This window comes from Callospermophilus lateralis, chromosome 12 (assembly GCF_048772815.1).
Source record: "Callospermophilus lateralis isolate mCalLat2 chromosome 12, mCalLat2.hap1, whole genome shotgun sequence".
Classification (NCBI taxonomy): domain Eukaryota; kingdom Metazoa; phylum Chordata; class Mammalia; order Rodentia; family Sciuridae; genus Callospermophilus; species Callospermophilus lateralis.
Genome location: NC_135316.1, coordinates 32,442,284 through 32,468,728, shown reverse-complemented (window position 1 = coordinate 32,468,728; position 26,445 = coordinate 32,442,284). Strand labels below are relative to the sequence as shown.

Here is a 26,445-nt window from a genome sequence, read left to right as displayed (position 1 = left end):
ACTAACTTATCCAGTGTGTCACCTTTCATTTCCCTGTTGTCCTATTAGGGCCACAGGCCACATCATATCAAACATTATTTTTTTCATATGATAACTCATCTTCAGTTGAGAAATTCCAAACATTGTCTATCTGTCTTCATGACAGATAGACAATCTGTAAAATACCATATAATCAGTCAATATTTTTAATAAAATTAAACATATATATATAAATATTAAAACACAATATCTTTCATATAAGGAGGAAAATTCCAAGCTTAAAAAAAAAGGGTAAAGGGATTAAAGGGACAGAATGACAGTAATAGGATTCAGCAGTTACATATAAATCATAGATTTTATGTTATCATTTAAGTAGCTGGGATCATATATTACTTATCACAAAGTTAAATGTGAGAAGTATTTTGTATCATCTTCATCCTAATTAGGAATAAAGACCTGTGGCTGTTGGAACACAAAAATAATTCTGTATAGACAAATCCAGTCTCAATTCTTTTCTGGAAATATCATTTCAAAAGAGAATGGGATAAAAAATATTTCTGTTTCTCAATGACTACTATACAGGCACTGTATCTACATGTGTTCAAGAAATGTTACCTGCATGATGTGTGAGAAACATACCTTCAGTTATGAGTGATATGGAGTTTATCCAAAGAACAGAAGTATGGTGAAATTCATCATTTCAGGGACAGATATTATGTAAGGCTGCTAGAAACATGAAGCCCACATGGCAAAATATTTGCTTTTACATAGTGGGAAATATTTGTTGGCTTCTGCAATATAAATATGTGTGATCACAAAAGATCTTATGACATCAATTTTATAATTCAAGTAATGAAATTTAGATATTAGAAACCATTCTAGATCCTTGTTTCATTTTTCATTATTATAGAGCTAAGTTTAAAATGAGAAAAAATATAGGCAGTCTATAATATAAGAATAGATAGTTTTCGATGAGTACAGCATTTCTAGAATAACAAAAATATAATTAGAGTAAGGAGGATGTGACCCAACTATTGATATGCTTCTGTCTTTAATATTTGTTGTGGGAAGTCACCAGAGAAAGAAGGAAGAAAACACAGATAATGCCTTATTTTTTTCAAACATTTAATAAATTGGTTTTTGGAAAGCAACAAATTGTATTCTAAACCTAAAAATTTAGAAAGACTACATTAGCAATCAATATACATATAAAATTACTCCATTCACAGGGCTGAATATTGAGTAAATAGTATTCAATGTATACATGTATGTATACATGTATGACTCTCCTCAGAAAGATGGATTAGTCTTAGTTTTTCCTTAGTCAAAGTCTTACAAATTCCAAATTAATAAAGGTTTATTGTGTTTCAGAACTGCCAAAACTAAAGTGTTGATTTATTTAGGCATTTGTTTGCTATTTATATATGTATAGGTAAGTAAGTCATGGAGGTACTGATGTTTTTGTTTTTGAAGATTAAACCAACAATGTACTGTTAGTAGTGGGGTGTGCAAAATTATCCTTTGGTTCTAGTCTAAATTTAAAATCCAGTTCTCCTTTGAGAATATGGAATAAAGATACTAAGACTTTAAATCAAGGTGGTTGTTTTTGCTGAAGATTATTTAATGATAATCGAGAAGTTCATTTACATAGTCTGAGAGATAATTTTAAAATTCCATGTTCTGACCCTTTCTTTCTTGAAGAAAATTGATGTATAATTTCTGGATAATTCAAAGAGAAGTTATAACCTTTCCAGATAGTTTTGGAACAAACAGTTCTGCTTATCAAACTTCTAAATTAATCTTTCTAAATTCACTTGTTTCTAAAATAGGACTTAAGCCAAAATCTGTAACCCAGGGGATTATCAAGAACCACACAACCTAGTCCAAGAAGGTGTTTCAAAGTGTCTTAGAATTGTTTTTCAGCTTATAGGAAACAACACAATTATCTCAGGACAAGTCCACACTTTACAAGGTAAATTTAAAGTTTGTCTTGAAGGTAGATAATGGCTATTCTCAGCTGACATCATTATCACCTACTCCTTACTATATATAACAGAAACTGGAGAATAAGAAGTTCATATCCATAAAAATAACTATCAACCTATTGATATAAAAACAGAGATTGGAGAGTTTTTTAAAAGTTTCTAAGAAAAAGTTTTTTGGTAACTGGGATTGAACCTAGGGATACTGAGCCACATCCCAATCCCTTTTTATTTTTTATTTTGAAACAGGATCTCCCTAAGTTGATGAGGTTGGCCTTGAATTTACAATACTTCTGACTCATATCTATGAACTACTTGCTTGGCTATACTGCTATGTGGTGCAGTCACCCCTCCAACCTTCCAGAAACTTTCTGAGCCTACTTCTTCCTCCCAGTGGTTATCTCTCTTTTCTCTATCCCTCTTTCCTGTGGGCTTCCCTTCTCTGCCACCTCCTTTGACTTTTGTCATTCTCTCATCACTTTTTACTTTTCACCTTCTCTCCCCTTCTCTCCCCTTCTTTCCCCCTTCCTTCTTCTGCCCTTCTTTCCAGCCCCTTCCATTTCGCTCTCTCTCTCTGCTGCAAAGGTTGTACCAGCCGCTCACCTTCATGCTTCAGGCTGGGCATCTTGTCCCCAGGTCGGCCTTCCTAGGAAGGCCTCGTGCTGAAGTCCACCCAAGATGGGCTGGATGGATTCCAGGAGTTCCAGGGCAGGTGAGGAGGCTGGGCCACATCCAAGAGTCTCAGTACCTCTGCATTCTCAGGACTAACATTGTGGCTGGAGCAAGCAGAGGACTTGAAGTTACAAGGGACCCTGGCCCTGGACAAGTATGGGATTGGATGGGCAGAGAAGCCAAAATCACCCAGGTCACTGTTGCTGCCCTGCCCATCTAACTCCCCACTGGGGAAACCTGGGTCTGCTGAATGGATGCATCCAGGGCTTGCCAGTACCTGGGCAGGTATGAATAATTAATAAAGCGCTACTTACAGAAGGTATTTAAGGGCCAACTGGGCTCTCATCCTGCTGACCCACAGTGCAGTCTCTGCAATCAGGTCTGCTTCTCAGCACTCTGTGTGAACTCCAGCTTTGGTTCCCCACCATGGATGAGAGAAACACTTGCAGAGGTTCCCTCCCAAGGGAAGCCCCATGTAAGAGTTCTGTTTGGGATGGAGGTCTCTGATGACTTCATGACTGTGGCATGCTTAGCTGTTGGGAAAGTTTTTGTGCAAAGGTACAGAATGCCTACCTGCTAGAAAAACTTCTAGGTAAAGACACAGGATGCCTAGCTGCTGTAGCAATGCCCTGCATGAGGAGGCTGTATGCTACATCTTATCAGCCTAGACCTTAATCTCAGGCACACAGCTCCTGGAATAAAGAAACTCTTATTAGACAACCACAATATTTTACCAAGCTCTGCTGCACCTGAACCTACCAACAAAACAATAACTTTAAACAATGGACTTTCTTGAGAGTTCACAAAACTCCTAACATGGCATATTGTAACTGAGGAATGTATATAACTGAATATATAACTGAGGAATAAGCTGCATAATGTTGCTAACTCTGTAACCTGCCTAATGACACAATAATGTACTACTGATGCCAGTGACCTAATTAACCTATTGATATAAATAAAGTTGGCAGGTTGGACAACAGTCCACTCTAACTTTTCTGTCATTCTGCCATCCTGCAATCCTGCCACTTTGCCTCTGCACCTTGTTTCTGTCTCCTTTTCCTTTCTTCACACCCCATGCAATAGGATCACCTGACTGTAGCCCAGTCAGAAGGATGCTTTTCTATGCACAGAACCCCTACTCTGGGATTATGACCAGAGAAACCTAGCCAAGGAATTGGGCGTTTCCAAGTCCAGGATCCAGGTGTGGTTTCAGAACCAGAGGACTCGATAGGTAAGGCAGAGTGAAGGGAGTTCTGCCAAGGACTTGGGACAAGATCAGGGCCATGCAAGGCCTCCAGCTGGCACAAGCCCCCAATTAGGCACCCCAAGAAAGAAAAGAAGGAAGCACACAGCTGTCTCAGACACTCAAACCAGGACCATGTTGCAAGCCTTTGAAGGCACCCAATTTCCTGGGATTGAGGTCAGGGAGAAGCTAGCAGAAGAGATGGGCCTCCTAGAGTGCTGAGTCTTGGTATGGTTCCAGAAACACAGGGCTCAGCACCCAGGCCCCAGCATAGCTGGAACCATGAGGTATACCCCACAGGGGGAAAGGGGAAGCCCACCTGTGGCCCTGGGGAACTGGGGGCGCTGGTAGTTCCTGCATGGAAGCTAGCAGCCACCTTCACTGTTCCCCTGGACCTACTCTCAGCTTCTTGGCCACCATTGATCTGACTCCTCACCAACCCCTGGTGCCCTCTGGACTCCAGGATCTCGCTTGGGGCTACATGGACCAGGCAACTATGGGACTGGATATCCAGCCCTCTGGGCCTGAGCCAGCAGGACACATTCCTGGCCTCCATCTGCTACCTTCCAGGCTACTCTCCCCAGGTCCCAGTCCAACAAAGGAGCTGCACCATCAACAGACTCCCTGCTGGCCAAAAGGCCAGGAGGACATGCTGGCCAGGCTCTGGAACTGAGGCTCATGGGGCCTGGGGCTGGGTGCCCCAAGGAAGGAATGAAACATCTGCATCCACTAAAGTGGTCCTTCAGGACCCCTGGACACCCAGAAAACCCTGGGCTTTCTGATGCTTGTGATGCTGACTTTGCTGCTCCAGCCATCTGTACAACTTCAGGTAACACCTCCAATCCCTGCTAAAATCTCAGGCTTCTTGAATCAGCTCCTCTCAAGCCCAGACTTTCAGGAACATTTAGGAGCCCTTCTAGATCAGAATGAACACAAGGAGCACCCATCAACACCCTAACTACCCCTCAGAGAAGACAATCCCAGGCTCTCCTCAACCTATTACAAAACTCACCTGGGCCTCAGGAGTAGCATGTGCTGCAGGTACCTGCACCACACCCTCTACTAACACCCTTCAGGCCTCTCCTTGTCTTGTGTGCCCCTTCAGATGGATGCACAGGCCAGGAATGGACGAAAGCATCTGTTTTAGTCAGCTTTTTCACTGCTGTGACTAAAATGACCTGGCGGGCACAATTGTATAGGAGGAAAGTTTTATTTGGAGCTCACAGTTTCACAGGTCTTAGTCCATAGAAGACTGGCTCCATTCCACTGGGCTTCAGGTGAAGCAAAACTTCATGGCAGAAGAGTATGCAAAGAAAGCAGGTCACATGGTGATCAGGAAGCAGACAGAGGTCTACACTTGCCAGATACAAATATGTACCTGAAAGCCACATGCCCAATGCCACACCTTCTCCAGTGACACTCTACCACTAGTTATCACTCAGTTAATCCCTATCAGGGTACTAATTCACTGATTAGGTTAAGACTTTCACAATCAAATCATTTCTCTTCTGAATTTCTTGCATTGCCTCGCAGGTGAGCTTTTGGGACATCCACATCCAAACCATAACCCCATCCATCCTAAGGAGCAAGGCCATGGAGAAAGGCAGCTGCAACAATCCCAAAACCAATGTATGCAACCTTCTCTGGGACCTTTCTGTGGGACCTCTTGCCCTCTAAGGAACACACATAGAAGACACCAACCTCTGCTCATTGGCTCTGCAAATACGGGTTCCTTGATAAAAACCCTCTGGATTCGAAACAGAGGCCCGGGAGAAGGATGCTGGGCATGAGAGAGATGGTTCTATGGTTCCCGAAGTTCCAGTGGATCTGCTCCCTTACCCCTCACTATTTTGGCTGTATAGTCCAGCAACGCTAGCCAGGGTACTGATCTCCTCTTTCTCAGTCAGGCATCAAACATATGCCCCACAGGTTCACAGCTCCATCCTACAAGGACACTTCCCAACTTCCAGGGCTCTGATACCTTCCTGCACCTCTAGCCTGCCACCCCCAGCTTCGTGGGAAGAAAAGAGACCTAGGGGTAAAGCCAGTAGCCTTTGGTTGCATAGAAATTACTTTAGTTTGCATTTAGAAGCATTTCCTTCTTTTCCACCACAAGAAACACAAAACACACACTGTTTGCTCGCCAGTGCACCCACCAACTGCAATGGCCTCTCCTTGAACTCCTCCTCTTTCTGTGGCAATCAACCTCAAGGAGATTCCCACCTGATTGTGGCTGCTTCACCTATTGGGAGCGCCCAGGAGACCATTGGTTGGGACAAAAGCCCTATAGGTACCAATCACTCTGGTTTTCTGCACAGACCAAAAGAATTCTGGAGTGACATTTCCACCTCCCTGTGCTCTCACAGTTCACTCCTTGCCCCATCACCTCATATCCATGAGCTACATGCTTGGCTATGTACCTATGTGGCCCAGACTACCCTCTCCCTTGGAGGAGCTTTCTTAACCTACTTCCTCCTCCCAGTGGTTTTCTCTCTTTTCTCTTTCTCTCCTTCTTTTATGCTTCCCTTCTCTGCTGTCTCCTTTGGGTTTTTTCATTCTCTGTTTTCTGTTCTTCCTTTCACCTTCCCTCCCCTTCACCCTCCTTGTCTTCTTCTGTCCTTCCTTCCAGCTTCCCCACACTTCTCCTGCTGTCTTTTGTGCTTGGAAATCCCTAACATTTTCTGTAGGAGATCCACACCTGTTGATAACAAGGAACTTGATAACAAGTCTCTTCTTTGAGTACTCCCACTCCCCTCACCCCATCTGGATGAGTCTCTCTCTTTTTCCCAACATACTTATACCATCATTTTTCCTGTCCTTTGCATGAACTCTGAGAAAATTTCAGTTCTATTTCAACAGCCAAAGGGTGACATGCCCTTTGGGACTTGGTCTCTTTTTCCATGGTCTGATCTCATCCCCTCTGGGGCTGTTATGTTAATGGGGTTGCCCTGTGCCCCTATGGTGGTGCCCACTGCTGGCTTTCATGCTTTGGGTGTGGCATCCAGTTCCCATAGACATTTTCCAGGAGGTACTTGCCCTGACATTTACCTAAGTTTGGGTCCATGGACTCTAGGAGTTCCAGGACAGGTTAAGAGACTGTACAATGTCCATGAGTCTCAGCAAAAATCCTCTCCATCCCTGCTATCTCGGCTACCCTTGGTGCTCAAGCAACCAGAGGACTTGATGTCACCAGGTACCAAGTTGCACAACAAGTTTGGGTTTTAAAGAATTGAGATGCCAATCTTTTCTATATTGCCTGTGCTGCTCTTCCAATCTCCCTCTCCTAAGGTCTTATGGGGAAACCCTCTTACTGTAATTTATTAAGGGCTTTCTCTCTGCTGCCATTCTTCTGCTGGTTTAGAGGGTCTTTCTCTTTCTAACACATTTCCTCCCTCTAATATGTCTGAACCTTTTGGGAGTTTTCCAGCCTGAATTTTTCAACATTTGTCTCTCTCTGCTCATATGCAATATTTTCCAACTGGAACTTTCTTTAAAATACATTTTTATACTTGTTTCTTTTTTACTTTTTTGTGGATGGAGATATCTCTGTTAGAAGCCTCTCTTTCATCACTCAAAAATTCTTCTGAACATTATACTTCATTTAATTTCTTCTACATATTTTCATAAAAATGATCATCCAAAAAAACAAATGTTATTATCTATCTTTTCACATTGTTTTGGGGCTGATTTAGTGCTGAATCTTCTCACACTGGATGAACGTGTATTTAATCTTATAAACCTTCTAAGAGTCTCTGCCTTTTAAGAAATATAATAAATTTCATTACTGAAGTTACTCCTATCCCTACCCCATCTTCCCAGCTGAACTGCCTGCTATCTTATCTGGATTGCAGTATCTCATGAGCATGTCTACAATTCTTCTTTGTTTTGGGAGAACATGGAAACTTCTTGCTTATCCTTTGTCACTTTCATCAGGGATTATGATTCCTGCTTAAAATTTATGTGAGATTCACACAGTAATATTCTGGTTCTCAAAACAATTCTATACTTAAGTAAATATGCTTTTATTATAAATTTTACTGATATAAATAATGTATGCCATATAATCTACAAATAATTAAAAAACACACAATACAGTTAATTGTAAATTCCTTATAGACAATTGACCCTTAACATAGGCCTTTGCTAATTTTTCACAAACTTTTTTCTCTTGATATCCCACAGTTCCAACTGATACATTTTGTTCCAATAGGGCTGATGGTGTTTTTGTTTTGTTTTTGTTTTTGTTTTTACATTAAAGAGACAAAAGAAAAATTGGTGAAGAATCATATGTTATAATTTTACTCATGACATGAGTAACTTCTTTGTTGAATTTAATGATGGTCTTAAATTCTTAAAGTGTGTATAAAATAGCAGATTCTGAATGCATCCCAGTCCAGAAATCTGTTCTTTTTGTGTAATTTTTAGCACTTAGAATACAAAGTCCTATCCTATGTAATCCATTGCAAAGTCTCTATTATTCTCCAGCCTTCATATGAGAACCACTCATATGAAGAGTCTTTCAGTTGTCCATAATGAGGGCAATGGTTCACTCTATGGATTTCATCTTTGGCAGGCCTGAGAAAATATCAGGAAGTGCTGAGTTGTGAAATTCTACCATTTCTGCTGACCTTATTCTGGCTCTTCAGAAATAAATTTGTGAATAGGTTTATCTTTCACTTGTTAAGAGTTAGTAGGCATGGAATGGAAGAAAGTTTTGAATAGGTATATTCATTTCCAATTTAAGTTATCTTCAGAAATTTTACAAAACTACATTCTTTTTTGTTTTTTGTTTGTTTGTTTGTTTGAGCAAAGTCTTTTCTGTAGGAAGAGGGATTTCAGGCTCTCTGTGACCCAGCAACAACTTCCCTGGAGTAATATATATTCCTGAGCATGAAGCTGGAACCAGTAGAGAAGGGACATAGTCTGTGATGCATAGGTAAGGTAACAGGGCACAGTGCTGCCATGTTTAGTTTACAGGATTTCATATCTGGAGTTTTAACACGAAAACAAGATGATTCAGATATATTCCCCATGGTGAGAATCCTGTCACTATAATTAAGATGACACAAATTTAAATCATATCTCGCCTCTCAATGAAAGGGACTTAAGTAAATTATTTAATCTGTTAGAGCCCCAATTTCCCCATCCATAAAATGGTATTAATTGTAGCATATACTTCATAGAATTATTGATGGGGAAGATAACATAATGCTTATACAATGGAGCAGATGAAATAATGTTTGTATAATGTCTGGAAATCAAGGCCTGAGAAGTTGTTTTCTTCTTCCTCCTCCTCCTCCTCCTCCTCCTCCTCCTCCTCCTCCTCCTTCTTCTTCTTCTTCTTCTTCTTCATCACCTCATAATTAGCATCAACTTGTTCTCACCATCTTTACATTACATCTTTACTGTGATGGTTAATCTGGATTGACAACTTTACGGATTAAGATAAATGTGTGTGTCCATGAGGGTGTTTCAGGAATGATTGGCATGCAGAACAGAAAAGTGAGTAGTAGACCTACCCTAAATGTGGGACAGTACAGACCAATAGTTTAGGGGTGTGCATGGAATAAAAAAGTGGAAGAAGATTGAAGCTGATGCAGATGCAAGCTCAATTCTTCTTGAGTGTACTTCAACTGCTATGATTGCCCGAGGACATCAGACCCAGCTCCTTCACTCTTCCTAAGAAGATTCTGACCAGTGACTCTTCAGGAGTTTCTAGGCCTTCAGTCCAGGCACTTCCATCATTGGTCCTTCTTCTGAAGGTCTAGTTTCTTGGACAGAGCAGCTACTGGTTCCTCTAGTACTCAAACTGCATATGGTCATTGTGGGACTAACCAGCTTTGAATCCTGTAAGCCAATCTAATATATAATTTAGATAGATAGATAGATAGATAGATATCTCCATCCATAATATTGGTTTGGTTTATCTGGAGAATCCTGACTAATACAATCAACAGCAGCATCATTACTATCATGTCATCACTATCACTATCAACATCCACCATCCCCATGAGCCTATGTTTTAAAATAATCAAGATCCTTATCTAATCCTCATTTTCTCCCTCAGAAATCAAAATCTTCACATCCAGAGTTCAAGGAGAAATCATTTCTGCTCCCAAGCCCACTGGTTTAAGAGCAGTTGATTCAATAGAAGAGTGACTTTATTGAAAATCCATCTATCCCTGAGGCATCTGCTACAGCTCACCAACTTTCTCCTTATATGTGGAGTAAAAGCCAAATTTCATTACTTGTAGATATTAAGAGGTAAGTTAGAATGCAGTCAGCTGAAATCTGACCTCTGTTTGAGAACCCAGAGATAGAAATATATTTAGGCAGCTGGTCCATAGGTGGCCCCAGACAAACAGGTAGACCAGCATGGACAGTATTCATCTGGTATTATGATAATGTAGTCAGGTAAATAAGCTGTCCTCCGGTCCTGCCTTGGGCACCTCATCTCAACTCTCTGCCTTTATTTACTCATGAGGAGGTTGGACCAGATCAATGGGTGTTAAGTTGTGCTCTTTGAGCCCTTGGGTACTATACAAGGAAACTTGGGTGCTGCTTGCAGGGCATCATGGGATTATAGGAACCCCTAAGCCCTATTTCCCTCAAGCCAAAAAGAGCTACTTCACTCTGACCCAAATTTCATTACTTGAAATTTTGATTACTGGATGATTATAAGATCCTAAAAAAAATGAATTTATGCAGCTCCCAGAAAAGCAGGGCTAGAGACTCTCACTGCTTCACTCTTTCACAAGGACATTATGGGTTCCCACTACATGTCAGGTATTATGCCAGGTAATGATGCTACAGAGGAGGGTAGACCAACCAGATCATTCTCCCATGTGCTTAGAGTGCTATAGAAAGAGATGAACAATATATAAACACAGATGGCTCTGGATTCGTGTCTAGAATAAAGCAGGACAGTGTAGGAGAGCACTGAGCAGTAGAAAGATACCATTGAGGAAAACACTGAAGTGGTCCTAAAATAAATGAAAACAAAAGAAAATATGTGGTGACCACAAGTAGACTAAGTGTAACTAAGTAAGGAAGGATGGAGCTCAGGGCATGGCACTGATGTCCTTTGAGCCTTCCTGCTCTGAAGTTCATGACTTTTACATCAGCATTTTCATCAACAGCACACCCACCAGGATCACTATTGAGGAGGAAAATTCCTCAACAGTCCTTTAGATCTTTGTACCAGAGTTTTCCCCTATGAGCTTAGCCCCAACTGCCAGCCACTGGCCTTGAATGAGTCATGTATGGATAAATGAATAGGCTTCTGCATTTGTGATTGATACACAGATTCACTGTGAAAAGTGTATTAAGCCACATGGGCATAAGGCACCTCTCAAAGACACAGTCCTCACTGCACCCACAAAGTAACAATGCTGAACATGGTTCCAGGAAAAAGCACATTAAACCCTATATAGGAAAGATGAAGCCCCAGGCCTAGCCCATAGGGGAGTTATACAAATGATGGTTGGCTTGTGATATGGGTAGTCTGGGGGCTGGTCTGGAGCCTTTAAGTTCAGCCCTTAGGAACATAAGTTTGGATTTTTACCTCTCTGCCTCCACAAGGTCCCTTTATCTTGAAGGAAAAACATGGTGCTTATTTGATGCTTAAGGTACTGAAATGTGAATGAGGAATTATACAAAGCCCAGGCCCTGCTGGAGACTTCCCTAAGATCTCCTGCAGGCTATTGGGTGAACTCTCTCTTCAATTTCCTTGACAGATAGAAACTGAGACAGAAAAGAGGATCCCATAGCCAGCTTGGCCAACCTGATAGGCTGTACCCCCAGCATGTTGTCATAGAAGGACCGAGGTAGGAAAACTAGACACAGAGCAGGTCGCCACCCCTCTTGCTCTGATGCTCTCAGAGAGGTCACATTTCCTGGGTGCCCTGGGGAACATCCTGGGTCAGGTTACCCAACTTGAATCATAGGCTCCTGTCTAAACAAACCAAGGTTCCTGTGCATTCTCTGGCCCAGCCTTTTCTACTGCTGTAGAATGCCACAGCCTAAACTCTTGATGGCCCTGGCCCCTCTGCTGGCTGCCATCAATGCAGGTGAGTTAAAAACCAGGAAGGTAAAATCCAAGCCTCCATGCCTGAGCACACACTGTATGTAGGACACAAACCTCCACCTGCTTCTATCAGCCTCTGGTCAGCTTCGTGCATTCTTCAGACTGATGCTTTCAGATGAGCACTCATGGATCAGAGAGGTAAGTCTTGAGGCCATGGGTAGGTCAGCAACAAGACTCAGGACTAGGTAAGAAGCAGCTATGGCCTTCAGTGCTGCTGGGGAAATTCCCTGCGGAAGCAGCAGGAGTGGGCACTGCTGGTGATATATGAATTTGTCTAATCTGCACTGGGTCTGAAGGCATTACTCTCTCCCCTGACCCAAGTGCAGAGCTGCCTGCATACAGCATGCTTCCTTTTCGAGTCCTCAAGGACCACTCATTCCCTCTCTGGTCCCTTCTCCTTCTACTCTGTACTTTCCCTGGGGGCATGCAGCCTTGAAGGGTTTTTTCCCTGCCCTGATGGAGACTAAAGTTTCCCTAAAATTCTATGTTTGCACTGGATAGCAAGAAACCACACTATGCTTCATATTAAAGGGTTATCTGTAGCTTATTTTATCAAACCAATGTGGATGGGTGTGGGAGGATGTGTGTGTGTGTGTGTGTGTGTGTGTGTGTGTGTGTACGTTTGTGTACCCTTGTTCATTTATTTCCCACAATTCTCAGAGGTAGATATATTGATCCATTTTACACATGACAAAACAACCTGAGAGAAACTGCTAACCTGCCCCAAGTCACACTGAAAGTGCTGGAAGAGCTGATTTAAGTCGGGTCTCTCTGCCCCCAGTGATTGTAGCCTGCCTGCTGAGGTCCAAAGCATCCAGGGCTCTGTGAGGAATTTCTGGTAGTTTTGAAGTAAAGCTCAGCTGACATTCCTTGGTCAGTCTCTGACTTCAGAGGAGGCTGTGAGCTGCCTTAGTAGAACAGATGTGGTTTGGGGGGCTGAAGAAGGAGGAGAAGCCAATCTCAGGCCATCTAAACTCTGGGGAGTCCAGACAGTATCCCAGCCCACCATACCAGCTCTCCCACTGGGGCCCATGTTGGCTTATCAGTTACTTGACCCCTCTACCCTGAGCATCCCTACATGTAAAATGAGAGGACTGACAAGCCATGAGGTAAGATGTCAGCTTTGTTCTTCCATGCTGTTGACTGCAGGGCATTGAGCTCCTGGAAATTCTAGCACAGGATGGCAACAAGGCCATTGTGGCTTCTTCACTGTGTCAGGTTTCCAGGGTCCTAGGGTTCTCCTCCGATACTGGCCCTTGTTACATGATCTCTCTGCTTTTCCTTTCCTGTACTTTATGGTGCTGTCACCCACACAGCCATACTCAGTATGGCTACTGTACCCTACATGCTTACCAAAGGCTCTTATGACTTCGATTTGTCAGAAATTGAAGTTCTACACTGAAGTCACAACTCCAGTCCAGATGCCAGCTCAGAGGGACTCTCTGCAGAAGAATAGGGAGCAGGGTATTTATACCAACTCTGTTCTCCCCAGGGCTGGCCACCTTCTTCCCCTGTAGTGGGATCAACTGCCTCCTCCTATGCCTCCTCACTTGCTCTACAGGCCAGAACTCCACAGCAAGGGACTGCGTGAACTGCCCTGCAGGCTTCTCGTAAGGATCAGACACCTGTTCCCAGGAGGATGGAAGGGAGGGCATGGGGAGCCTGGCAGGTCCTCTTCATAACAGCCCCAAGTGTGAAGGGCTATCAGGGAGATGATCATTGCTGTCCCAGCACTGAGTGTCCCAAGTATGGTGGAATGATTCCCCAGGGTCCACCCAGGACATAGACCTCAATAGAATGTAGGATGATAAGAAGGGTGTGCTGATCTTGCTCTGCTCCTCATCTGCTCTGTGACCTGGGTAAGTCTTCAACCAGAAAGCCTGGAAAGTAGGACTGGTATTCAGAGACATGTTCCCAAGTGATTCCTTCTCCTGCTTCTGGGGCCCTTCCTCACCCTAGAGGATCCTTATCCCAGGATCCCACAATTCCAGCCCCTTCTCTCTGGGCCCCCAGGATGAACCCTAAATGACCATTGTGAAGTTGGGAACACCCTCCTGTCTCCTTCTACTCATCCTAGTGGGATTGTCCAGTTAGGGACACTCTCCTGTCTCTTTATACTCATCCCAGTGGGGACAACAGAAAGTGAGCCAGGTGATAGTATACCCAGGCAATGGGAAGAGCCTTGCAGCCATATATGCTCACATCATGGCCAAGTTGATCTGGGTTTAATAGCCTCCCTGGAATAGGAGGTAAGGCTCTCTTCAGTCTCTTGGCTTCCTTTGGCCTTTGCAGTTGTCTGGATGACAGGACACCTCCATGGATGTGCTCCACAAGAACCTGTAGGTGGCATCTGAGACTCACAGACATCAAGAATAGCCAGGTGATTCAGAGTGTGGGGTGGGGGTTGAAGCTCTGTCATTATTCCTCGGGGGAGGAGGGTAATGGAGATTATTGGAAAGAACTCAGAAAAGGCTAAATCTTCAGGTATCAAAACTAAACCTCATCATCCCTAATTTGTATAAGCCTAAAGCAGTAACCCTGTCCTTGGGGAGCAGCCCACACCTCCACATACCCATCCAGGGACATGTATAATAGGTGTAACATGGAAACCACTTCAACACACCTGGAATGCTGTTATGGCATCAATGAGATGATGAACATGCAAGTATTGGGAGGTTCAGAGCCACTGTTTCCATGTGTCATGCAATGAAGGGAAATGCCATGAAGACTGGAGCAACAGAGATGTGAACATCCATGGGGACCACCCCATGACTTGGCCATGGCCCTCACATACCATATGTCACCATTGTGTATGGGTGGGATACAGAGGAGGGTCAGGAAGTCCTCTGAACCCTAATGCTAGCTGACCCTCAGAGCCAGGTCCTGGCAACAGCTATAGAGGATGGAACTGAAGGTCCCTCATAGAGTCCTAGGAGGAGGTGAGGACCTCCCTTATCCACAAACTGAACGGACCACAGAAATAAATTCCTCCTCACGATAACACGAGGAGGCGATATTCTGTTAACAGATGAAACTGGAGGACAAAGAAGTTAAGGGTCTACGAAGACATTCAGCAAAGCAGACACCTAAACTGAGGCAACAACTTGTAGCAGTATCCAGGTATATGTGTGGTGCAGAATCCAGCTGCCCTCTCACCCTGGGGTTCCTTCTTGTTCCTCAGAAGTGCCCATTTAGACAGAAGCCAAGTCCACAGCAGGCCAGCTGTGCCATCTTCCCTCTGGGTTACTTCCTGACAGGCAGCGGTGTTGGATACCAGCCCTGCCACAAAGGTAAGTAACACTGGGGTGGAGGACCTGGTGTCATCTGGGAAGGAACAGAGAACGGGGTGAACTGGGAGAGTCCTCAGGTTATGTATTAATCAGTTTTTTTATGACAAAATATAAGTAAACTTTTAAAATGTTTATTTAGCTCAAGTTTTAGAAGCTGAAAATCCAACATTGGGCAGCTCCATTTGTTCAATGGCATTATGGTGGAAAGCACATGCAAGAGGGATCAAATGGCAAATAGGAAAGCAGAGAGGGATTAAGTGGTCAGGTTCACCCTTTTTTTTCTTTTTCTTTTTCTTCTTGAAATGGGATCTTTCTGTTGCCAGAATGGCCTTCAACTCTTGATCTCAAGGAATCCTCCTGTCTCAGTCTCCCAAGGGATAGGAAGGTTCACATCTTTTTTTAAGAGAGAGAGAGAATTTTAATATTTATTTTTTAGTTTTCGGCGGACACAACATCTTTGCTTGTATGTGGTGCTGAGGATCAAACCCAGGCCGCACACATGCCAGGCGAGCACGCTACCGCTTGAGCCACATCCCCAGCCCCAGGTTCACATCTTTATAACAATTCTCTCTCCTTAAAACTGATTGAAGTCCCACAAGAACTATATTATTTCCTCCCAAGGGCAGATCCCTTGATAACCTAAGTACTTTGCACTCAGGGATACCTCCTAAATACTAAACCAATACTCTTCTAAATACTCTGAGGACCAAGATGCTAACACATGAACCCATGGGAGACACAACCATATCCAAACCATATCATGTCACAGGGCTTGAACTGGACTGTATACTTCCAGAGCTCAGGTGGTCTCTGAGGGGCAGAGTTCAGCTACCCCTGGCATCTACACATGGGTCTTAAAGCATGGAAACAGTCTCCCTTCCCACCTCCAGGACTTTAGTGAATGCAGAAATGACAATGATAATGCAGAAAGAAGGGAAGAGTGGGACATTCAGCATGGTTGAGTCCTGCTTCTGCTTCTTCCTATTTGCATGACTTTGGCAGAGTGTTTACAGATCTTAGTATGCAGGTCTTACTTTTGCTTTGTAAAACTTATCCCCAAGGAGATCGTGCTTCTGTATGTTACTATCAAAGGAGTTGCATATTCCATCTCAGGTTTCAGTTGTTTGTCTAACAGTGATTTATGAATGCTGCCTTCTTTATTGATTTGTAATAATAGCTTTTGTGTAAATTTCTTAGGATTTTCTTTATACCCTGCCATGTTATCTGTGAATAAAGATGGTTTAACTTCTATCTTTTCAATTGACATACATTTTTTTTCCTTACTACACTGTCTTTAACCTCTAGTACTATTTTAAATATAAGTGGATAACCTTGCTTTATCTTTGGGGGAAAATATTCAGCCTGTCACCATAATATATGTTGTTAGTTGTAGTTTATTATCAAAAACTTTAGTCAGATTAAGGAAATTCCCTTCTATTTTTAACTTGCTGAGAATTCCTTCCATAAATGGGTATTTAACTGATTTGTGTGTGTGTGTGTGTGTGTGTGTGTGTGTGTGTGTGTGTTTCTGACTCTATTGAGGTGAGCATATTGAATTTAATCCCTTTTGTTCAGATGATGTTGAATCTTATGTTTTTATTGTTACATTAACTGTGCAACTCCACATGGTCATGATCCTTTATCCTTTTTGTACCTGGAATTTGATTTGCTAATATATTTATTTGCTACTATTTTTTTATTAGCTACACATGACATTACAATGATCTTGGCAATTCATACATTTGAATCAGTTGGGGTATAACTTCTCATTTTTCTGATTGTACAGATTGCAGAATCACATTGGTCATACAGTTACCTATATACATACAGCAATCATAATGTCTGTTCTATTCTGCTGCCCTTCCTATCCCCCCTTCCCCTCCCCTCCCCTCCCCTCCCATCACTTCTTTCTATCCAATCTAATGTGACACACTTTTTTTTCTTTTTCTCCTCACAACATCAAACATGTATTCTGTGTAATGATGAGGGTCTCCTTCCATCTTGCATGCAATTCCCCTTCTCCTTCCTTTTCCCTCCCACCTCTCTTCCCTATTTAGTGGTAATCTTTTTCTCATGCTCTTCCTTCCTATCCCATTTTGAGACACCCCCCCCCATATCAAAGAAGACATTCGGCATTTGTTTTTTAGGGATTGGCTAACTTCACTTAGCATAATCCTGCTCTAATGCCATCCATTTCCCTGAAAATGCCATTATCTTGTTATTTTTTTAGTGCTGAGTAATATTCCATTGTGTATAAATGCCACATTTTTTTAATCCATTCATCTATTGAAGGGCATCTAGGTTGGTTCCACAGTCTAGCTATTGTGAATTGTGCTGCTGTAAAAATGGATATGGCTGTGTCCCTGTAGTATGCTGTTTTTAAGTCCTTTGGGTATAGACTGAGAAGAGGAATATCTGGGTCAAATGGTGGTTCCATTCCCAGCTTTCCAAGGAATCTCCATACTGCTTTCCAAATTGGCTGCACCAATTTGCAGTCTCACCATCAATGTATGAGTGTAACTCCCCCCCCCCCCGCCCCGGCCCCGCATCCTCGCCAGCACTTATTGTTGTTTGACTTCATAATGGCTGCCATTCTTATTGGTATCTTAGAGTAAATTTAATTTGCATTTCTCTGATTGCTAGAGATGGTGAGCATTTTTTCATGTATTTGTTAATTGATTGTATAACCTCTTCTGAGAAGTGTCTGTACAGGTCCTTGGCCCATTTGTTGATTGGGTTATTTGGGCTTTTTTGTTGTTTAAATTTTTGAGTTCTTTACATACTCTAGAGATTAGAGCTCTATCTGATGTGTGAGGAGTAAAAATTTGTTCCCAGGATGTAGGCTCCCTATTCACCTCACATATTATTTCTCTTGCTGAGAAAAGAATTTTTAGTTTGAATTCATCCCATTTGTTGATTCTTGGTTTTAACTCTTGTGCTATAGGTGTGTTATTAAGGAATTTGGGGCCTGTCACCACGTGATGAAGATTAGGGCCAACTTTATCTTCTATTAGACGCAGAGTCTCTGGTTTGGTTCCTAGCTCCTTGATCCATTTTGAGTTGACTTTTGTGCATGGTGAGAGAAAGGGATTCAATTTCATTTTGTTGCATATGGATTTCCAGTTCTCCCAGCACTATTTGTTGAAGATGCTATCCTTTCTCCATTGCATGTTTTTAGCACTTTTGATTAATATAAGGTAGTTGTAATTTTGTGGATTTGTCTCTGTGTCCTCTATTCTGTACCATTGGTCTACCCACCTGTTTTGGTACCAGTACCATGCTGTTTTGTTACTATTGCTCTATAGTATAGCTTAAAATCTGGAATCGTGATACCACCAGTTTCATTCTTCTTGCTTAGAATTACTTTAGCTATTCTGGGTCTCTTATTTTTCCAGATGAATTTCATGATTGCTTTTTCTATTTCTGCAAAGAATGCCATTGGAATTTTGATGGGAATTGCATTGAATCTGTAAAGTGCTTTTGGTAATATGGCCATTTTAATAATATTAATTCTGCCTATCCATGAGCAAAGTATACCCTTCTATCTTCTAAGGTCTTATTTCTTTCTTTAGGGTTCTGTAGTTTTCACTGTATAGATCTTTCACCTCTTTTGTTTTGATTCCCAGGTATTTTATTTTTTTGAGGATATTGTCACAGAAGCTCCTGGACTGTGTAGTGAGGGAGGTAGTGGGAGCTCCCCAAAGTACACAGCACCAAGCTCAGAGCAGGGACACCAGACAGTATGTATGGCTAATAGTCACTGAGTCAAAAGAATAGGCCTTACTCTGAAGCTCACTCCCCTTCTGATAAAGAGGGGGGAAAGGCAGCTCTCTGCAGGCCTAGATCCAGAGGAGATCAGGTAGGGCTAGAGCCTAGTAATATTTGCTGAATTTCTCTATTCTGGTTTCCTTCAGAGAGATAACTGCTCTCTTCACAGTGCTCAGCTTGTGTCTACAGTGCCCTGCAGGACACCTCTGTCCCCACAGAGCCACCCACCCCATTTCATGCCAGCCTGGCATATTTGGTCCCTGTCCATGCCAAGATAAAACCACAGACTGCATCCTGTGCCCAGCAGGCAGGGCCTGCACCCAGGCTGAGCTGACTCAACCAGATGCACAATGCACACCAGGGTGAGTATTGCCATTTGTCAACGGCAGCTCCCCCATGGGAACCAGAGACAACCCCAACTATTCTTGGAGGTTCATTTCAGGGAAATACCAGGTTTTTCCAAGCCTCTTGCCCTCTTTGGGCCAGACAAAGGTCATGCTTCCAGATAAGGGCTCAGCTTCAGCCAGGCTGGGACTCCAGGACCTGCCCCTCAAACACTCAGCTTAGCCACATTTCAGGTCCCCACACCAAGGAAGTGGCACAAGAACCCACACCCTAACTTTGTCCATGGGCAAAGAGAGCTCATAGAGTCCAGGTTACTGTGAAAAGTCACATAGAAGTCCAAGAGCTCATTAGGATCTCATAATGAAACTCTGAAGGCTGGGCTCTGCCTTGTGGGCACCATGTTCCCATTCCCCAACGTCATAGGTATGTGTGCCCTGAGGGCTCCTCCAATCCCCATGCTTCCTCCCATGCCTGCCTACCTAGGACCTTCAGCAACCATACAGACCTCTCTGACCCATTGCAATGCAAGACTTGCCCCATGGAACAGGCCTGTACTGGAGGTGAGTGAGTGGAAATGTAGGGATGGAGACCCAACACCATCTAGGGCAGGGGGTTAGGAAAACAGACCTTTCCCCAGGGTCTTTGTTCCCAAAAAGGAACAAGATCCACTTAACTGTGGGAATAAGCCCCCAATATGGGCCCATAACTTGCACTCTGAGCTCCAACCAACTGCACCTGTTGTAGTAGCCTAAGGAGCTACTGATCCAGATGCCCCTACCCCAATTCCATGCCTCAGCCCCCTGACCCTGTCACCTGCCAGAGGATATGGCTGGAGTTCATGCCTAGTCCAGAACTGTTTTTAGGAACTAGAGGCCCAGACTATCCCCCTATCCGCTGTCCAGCTGGCCATTATTGTCCCATGGGCACCAAGGAGCCTACCCAATTCCAGTGCCCCCCAGGCACCTGGAGTAACCAGACTGGACTGACCATGAGTAAGGAGTGTATGCCCTGTCCTCATGGCTGGTTCTGCATCAGTGGAGCCCAGAAGCCCTCAGGGACAAGCATGACTGGATATTACTGCCCACAAGGTAGGGGGACAACCTCTGCCCTGGCATAGTTTCAGTTGAATGCTGGGAAATGATGCTTGGAGGGGATGCCATCGGCCAGCCTGTCACCTTCTCTGGAGAAGATATGGCAGGAAAGGCCTCTGTATAACTGGAGGGATTAAGACCAGATTTTAGGAAGACCTTCCTGAGAGGAGAACTGGAAGGCAGGATCTCTGAATGCTATTTCAGACTGAGGGGAGGTCATCAGCAGACTGAGGCTAAAGGAAACTGGTCAACCACTGTGAATCCTGGTGGAGCATTTGGGTACATCTCAGCCCAAACAAAAGGCAGCCTCCTAAAGGATGGGGTCTGAGCTATGGTACCCTGTTCCCAATGGCATCCCCTAGGGAACTATCCTTAGAAAGCAGCTGAGGAGCTGCTGTGAAGGATGACATAGTCTAACCCTCTTTCCTCCTTCAACTCCCTCTTCTCTCTGAACCAGGCAAAAAGTGGGGTACCCAGTTCCCCTGCCCAGCGGGCACCTACAACTCTCAAGCTGGCAATGGCTGGCTACAGCACTGTGCATCCTGCCCCCCAGGGGCTTTCTGCCCCCGTGGGACTCCCAAGCCTCTGCCCTGCCCACGGTAAGGAAAGCTGAGCCAAATGTAATGGCTGTGTTTGAAACCAAGTCACCATGATGTACTGTGTCCCTGCTGAACCTGGCATTTTCCTGGGCACTGAGGGGTTCACAGAGAAAGAAGATCCAAGCTGAACTCAGGACCCAGATGCCTTGAGGAGCCAGAACACAGGGAAAAAGTAATTCCAGGGCTTCAGTTGCTCAGGTGATGGGCACCATCACCATGGCCTAGATGTTGAACCAGAAAGAACTCTAAACTGGATAAACCAAGGAGGGCATCAATGTGAGGTATATTTATCCAGCCTTAAAAGAGGCACCAAATTCAGGATTTAAAAGTATTTCTTGATTCCGTCATTTGAGAGCATTATCAACAAAGGCATAAAGTCAAGAGCAAAGTTGGGGGCCTTTGCAACAGGAAAGGCCAAGCATCAATATACTCCATGTAAAAAGCCCTTACAAGTCAGTGAAAATAAGACAGGCAGAGGGGGTGGACTATGGAGGGAGAATCAACAGAAAAACATAAATTAAATAGATGAAGAGATAACTTTGATAAACAGCCTAGTTGGCCTTATTTTAATCTTCAGGTCCTACTACAGGGCTGAAGCAGGCTGGGACTTTCCCTGACCTGTTGCAAGGAGTCTGGGGCAGAGAAACTTCCTGCCATGTATTGAGGCTCCTTCGGGAATGCTATGGGTCTTTGGTACTCTCTCCTCTAGAGGAACCTTCCGCCAAGCTCCAGGTGGAACACAGGCTGCAGCCTGTGCCCTGTGCCCTGCTGGCTACCACTGTCCCGAGCCAGGCACCATCAAGCCTCAGCCATGTGAAGCTGGAAGCTTCTCTGTAAGTGACCTTGGGACAAATGCCATCTTCAGAGGGCCCTGAAGTCAGGAGGTGGGAGGCTCAGCCCTGATAAGCCTGAGCTGAGTTCCACTCAAGGAGGGAGCACACAATTTGTGGAGGGCATGGAGGGAAGTGTAGTGAATATCCCCTCCAGGATGGGTTTAAAACTGGGGAGGCCCCAGATGCTTCCTTTAAGGAAGAGGTATGAAAATAAGCATAGAGCCTCCTCCCTGGGCCAGAAAGGGAATCCATTTCCTTTCAAGTGGAAGAATCCTGCACACAGGCTGTGTGTAAATAAAACATTTATAGTAAAGGGAAGGGACTGGAGGAAGGACTTCAGTGTTCACAGGCATCTGAAGATAAAGTTGCCCATGATCAAGCCCACCCTACAGCAGGAAACGGGGCAGAGGCATTTTATATGTATGCCCAGGAGCAGGGCTGGTCCAGACCTACCCTGGACTCACCTATAGCCCAGCCCTGCTAAGTGGAGTCCAGGGGCTGGGGAGGACTTAGAAGTTTCTTGTGTGCCTTGCACACAACTTCTGTACTCACGGCTGCCTTCTGCACAGTCATTGCCATGAGCCTGGCTAGGGGAAGCATCCCCATTTAGTGCTCATTGCAGGAAGCTACTGATGGTGAGGGCATCTGACTTCATTTAGCTAGTTGGTTAGCAATGAGCAGGAGTCTAGGAGATTCCTTTTCTAATCCAGAGAAACATTCATGCTCTCCTTCCTCTACCCACATCTGCATTCATTTGTCTCATAATTCCAGTAACAACAGTGCAATTCAATGTGAAGGGGAAAGTGGTACTTCATTAACTTTTACTGGCTCTGCCATTGCCATCTCTACAGGTTTTTCTCATTAGGGAGAATTTGAGGATTATTCAAGAAAGTAAACTGAGCTCAGGGCGGTGATACTGACACTGGAGGGCTGTGCAGAGCAAATCATAAACTGCATTTTAATGAGTATGACTAGGTTTTCACTCAGCAGAACTGAGGATAATTGTGTTGCTTCCCACAGAGCCCAGAGTGTGTTTTTAGAGACAGGATCTTTCCTTTCTTCTCATTAAGCAGTTTCCTTGCCCGCTTCCATTTATTTGGAGCTTTGATCTGTGAAGATCCCAACATGTGCCATCCCAGGGATCCACAGAACACAGTTCCCCCTTTTCTAAATGAGGGGAGTCTACAGATGGCAGAGCAATAGTACAAATCCAGTGGGGCTCTAGCACCATTTATTTATCCATCTCTCTGCCCAGTTTCCTCCTGAAGTGCCTAGGACTCTAATTCAGACACCAGGAGTCCTGGAAGCCAGGAGGAGGTAGGAAGAGTGGGGAGCAGGGAACAGAACCTTCTATGTGCCCACTTCAGCTCTCCTGACTCACACAGGGTACTACTCCACTAGGAATTGAGGCACCTTCAGACCAGGCCTCTTCCTCCAGGCACTGTTAACACTTGGTCATGTCAGACATTTAGATCTCAACCTAAGTAATATTCAGAGAGAGACTCCAAAGAATACTATAATTAGTTTTGAAACAACAGAGCACTATAATGAGAATACACACATCATAGTAAAATATGGGCATCTTCAAGGAAGCTAAGGCAGGGAGATATTTTTAAAGGCAAAAAGGGAGAGATTTATGTGAGCTGTTTGAATATAAAAGTCATTGGTCTTGGAGAGCAGAGGAAGATTGGACTCATTGACTGGGGTGCTATGAAAGCCATCTTGTCTGAATTGTTAGTCTTAACAAGTGTTAAAAACAAAATTTGTTAAAGAAATTTTGCAATTGTGGGATCATCCTTGGACGCTTACAAAACATGAGGAGAATGTTTATACATAATGACAGAATTTCTTTAAAACCTATAAAAAGTTCTTCTTAGACAGAAAAGAGCTGTACCCCTCATGCATTCCCAATTATAATGTTCTGGTCTAACTATAACAATTTGTATTGTGGGGGCATTAAGTTTCACAGAGAGTCCCCTAGTTCTGCCACATTTCTGCTCTGAGGGAAAGGAGATGCACATTGAGCCTGGGGGTCCTGTCAGAAGCAGCCATGCTCAGTTTCACTCATGTCCTGATCACTGGCCTTGCACCAAGTCCCACCTAATGGCAGAGACCTGGAGATACCTGGCCTTGTTTCCCACACCTTTTAGGGTCCAGCAGGTCTCCAGTGCCAGAAATGCCCAGGAGGAAAGCTCTGCAACCAGACAAACCTGGCTGACCCCATAGCATGTCCACCTGGCCACTACTGCCCAGCCCCAGGCCTGCTGTCCATCCCCTGCCCAATGGTAAGACCCTCCCCTGGATCACCACTACTAGACCTCTGGGTTTATTGCATGATAAAGCCCTAGAGCCCTTAGCCTTGCACTGGTGTTGGAAGGACAACATCCCTTCACATGACACAGGACAGAGTTATCCCATTGTGTGGGAAGAAAAGAAGGTAGGAGAAGAAGGAAGGGGCTCTGGATGCTGGGACAGCAAGTGCAGGAGGAGCTCCTATGAGGAGTCAGCCTCACCTCTATGACTCCCAGCCATGGCTGCCCTTCCAAGATACACACCCCTCTACAAGTGATGAGGGCTGCCCTGTTTTTTTTTGTCCTAGTGCTATCACAATTTGCTATGAATCAATGGTAGCTACAAACTTTCTTGTGAGGTAAGCCTTTCACAAACACTTTTACTCTAAGGAAGTAAGTCCCTCAGCTAGTGCTTGTCTTGGGGATGCATTCTTGGGTAGGATGACTTGTCTTCTCCCCTTGTCATGTCTGGCCAATGGGGAGGGTGGGGTCCGTGGGACAGTACTCCCTCCTCAGCAGAAGTCCACCTTGTTCAACCTGCAGCCCCAACTCTGGCCTCCTTGACCTTGGCAGTTCCCTCTTACTATAGGGCACTTTTCGAGGGGCCCCTGGCGCTGCCCACATGGAGGACTGCCAGCTGTGCCACCCAGGGGCCTTCTGTGGCAGAGCCGGCCTGGCCAAGCCCCAAGGACTGTGCCGCCCAGGCCATCACTGTGGACCAGGATCCAGCACTGCAACTCCGGTGAGTGCAGGCCCCTCAGAGCCTCCCACAACAGGGCAAAGCTCAGTGCCTGCCCACTAGTGCTTATTGCCTTATGGGAAACAGAGAAGGGCGAGTAGAACAATGGACACTCACTTTACCCAATGAACATGCAGTGACAATAAAGGACACATCTAATGTCCAGGTTCTACTGTGCAAAGCCCAAATACAAATATGTCATCAACTGAAAGAAAGCATTGCCCTAACATCAAGGGCACATGAAGCAATATCATTTTTGTGCCAGACACATCTACTAACCCTGGAAATCATACAAGTACTACAGTCCTTGATGGCATTTGCCAGTAAATGGATGAAACTGGAGACTATCATACTAAATGAAATAAGCCAATCCCTAAAAAGCAAAGGCTGAATATTCTCTCTGATGTGTGGATGCTGACTCACAATGGAGGGGAAGAGGGGGAGGAGTGGAGGTTCAAGGAATTGGAAGGGGGGATGGAAGGAAGGGAGGAGATGAGAATGGAAAAGACCATAGAATGAATCAGACATAACTTTCCTATGTTCATACACGAATACACAACAATTATAACTCCACATCATGTACAATCACAAGAATGGGAAATTATACTCCATGTATGTATGATATGTCAAAATACATTCTACTGGCTTGGCTAACTAAAAAGAACAAATTTTAAAAAGCACAGCTGGATGGGGCTGGGGATGTGGCTCAAGCGGTAGCGCGCTCGCCTGGCATGCGAGGTGCAGCTGACAATTTGCCTGACACCTGGTGTAGCAAGGCCTCCCCACTGCACATTAAGTGCCCTTATCAGTCAGGGCCCTACTTTGATTTTCTTCCCTAACTGATAGATAAACTGATTAACTAATATAAAAGATAGGTGATAGATTAACTGATAAAAATATAGATATATGAAAAGTGGACATATTGATTAATTAATAGAGGATAGATGGAAGAAAGGCAGAGAGGTACACTCACCATAATTAAAGCTGTGTATCAGAACTATGAGCTAAGAAACATGGAGTTGGGATTGTTTAGGTTATTAAACAACTTAAAAACTAAAACCGGTTACATTTTTCTGGAAGTTAAGATCCCAGAGTGGTTTCTGGAGAGATACTGGAGTGCAGGAAAACAGATGTGCCTGGACTGAGCCACGCTAAGCTAAGCTAAGCTGAGCCAGCCATGGGAGGGAAGCCAGCTCTCAGCTTTTAAACCTCAATGGCCCCTCTTTCTTCAGGAGGGACTCCCCTTTGGTGACCTCTGCCCACCTGGCCACTTCTGCCCTGCTGGCACCAAGGATCCCAGGCAGTGGCCCTGCCCTGCAGGGACCTGGAATGCAAAGAGAGGGGCTTGGGACCAGAGCTGGTGTCTGCCCTGCCCACCTGGGCTATTCTGCACTGAGGCTGGTGAGGCAGCCCCTAGGGGTCCATGTGCACCAGGTGAGAGCACAAGTGGGAAGAACACCCAATAACCCTGGGAACCACAACACCTAAAAGAACCTCCAGAGGACAGGCATGCTAAAGTGTGCC

The 26,445-nt window shown here is 44.3% G+C and overlaps 1 pseudogene; it reads right to left on the bottom strand.

The window, feature by feature from the left end:
* The window catches only part of LOC143642383 (heat shock factor protein 2 pseudogene), a 30,770-nt pseudogene extending 17,150 nt beyond the window's left edge, over nucleotides 1–13,620 (bottom strand).
* Between the last annotated feature and the right edge of the window lie 12,825 nt (nucleotides 13,621–26,445).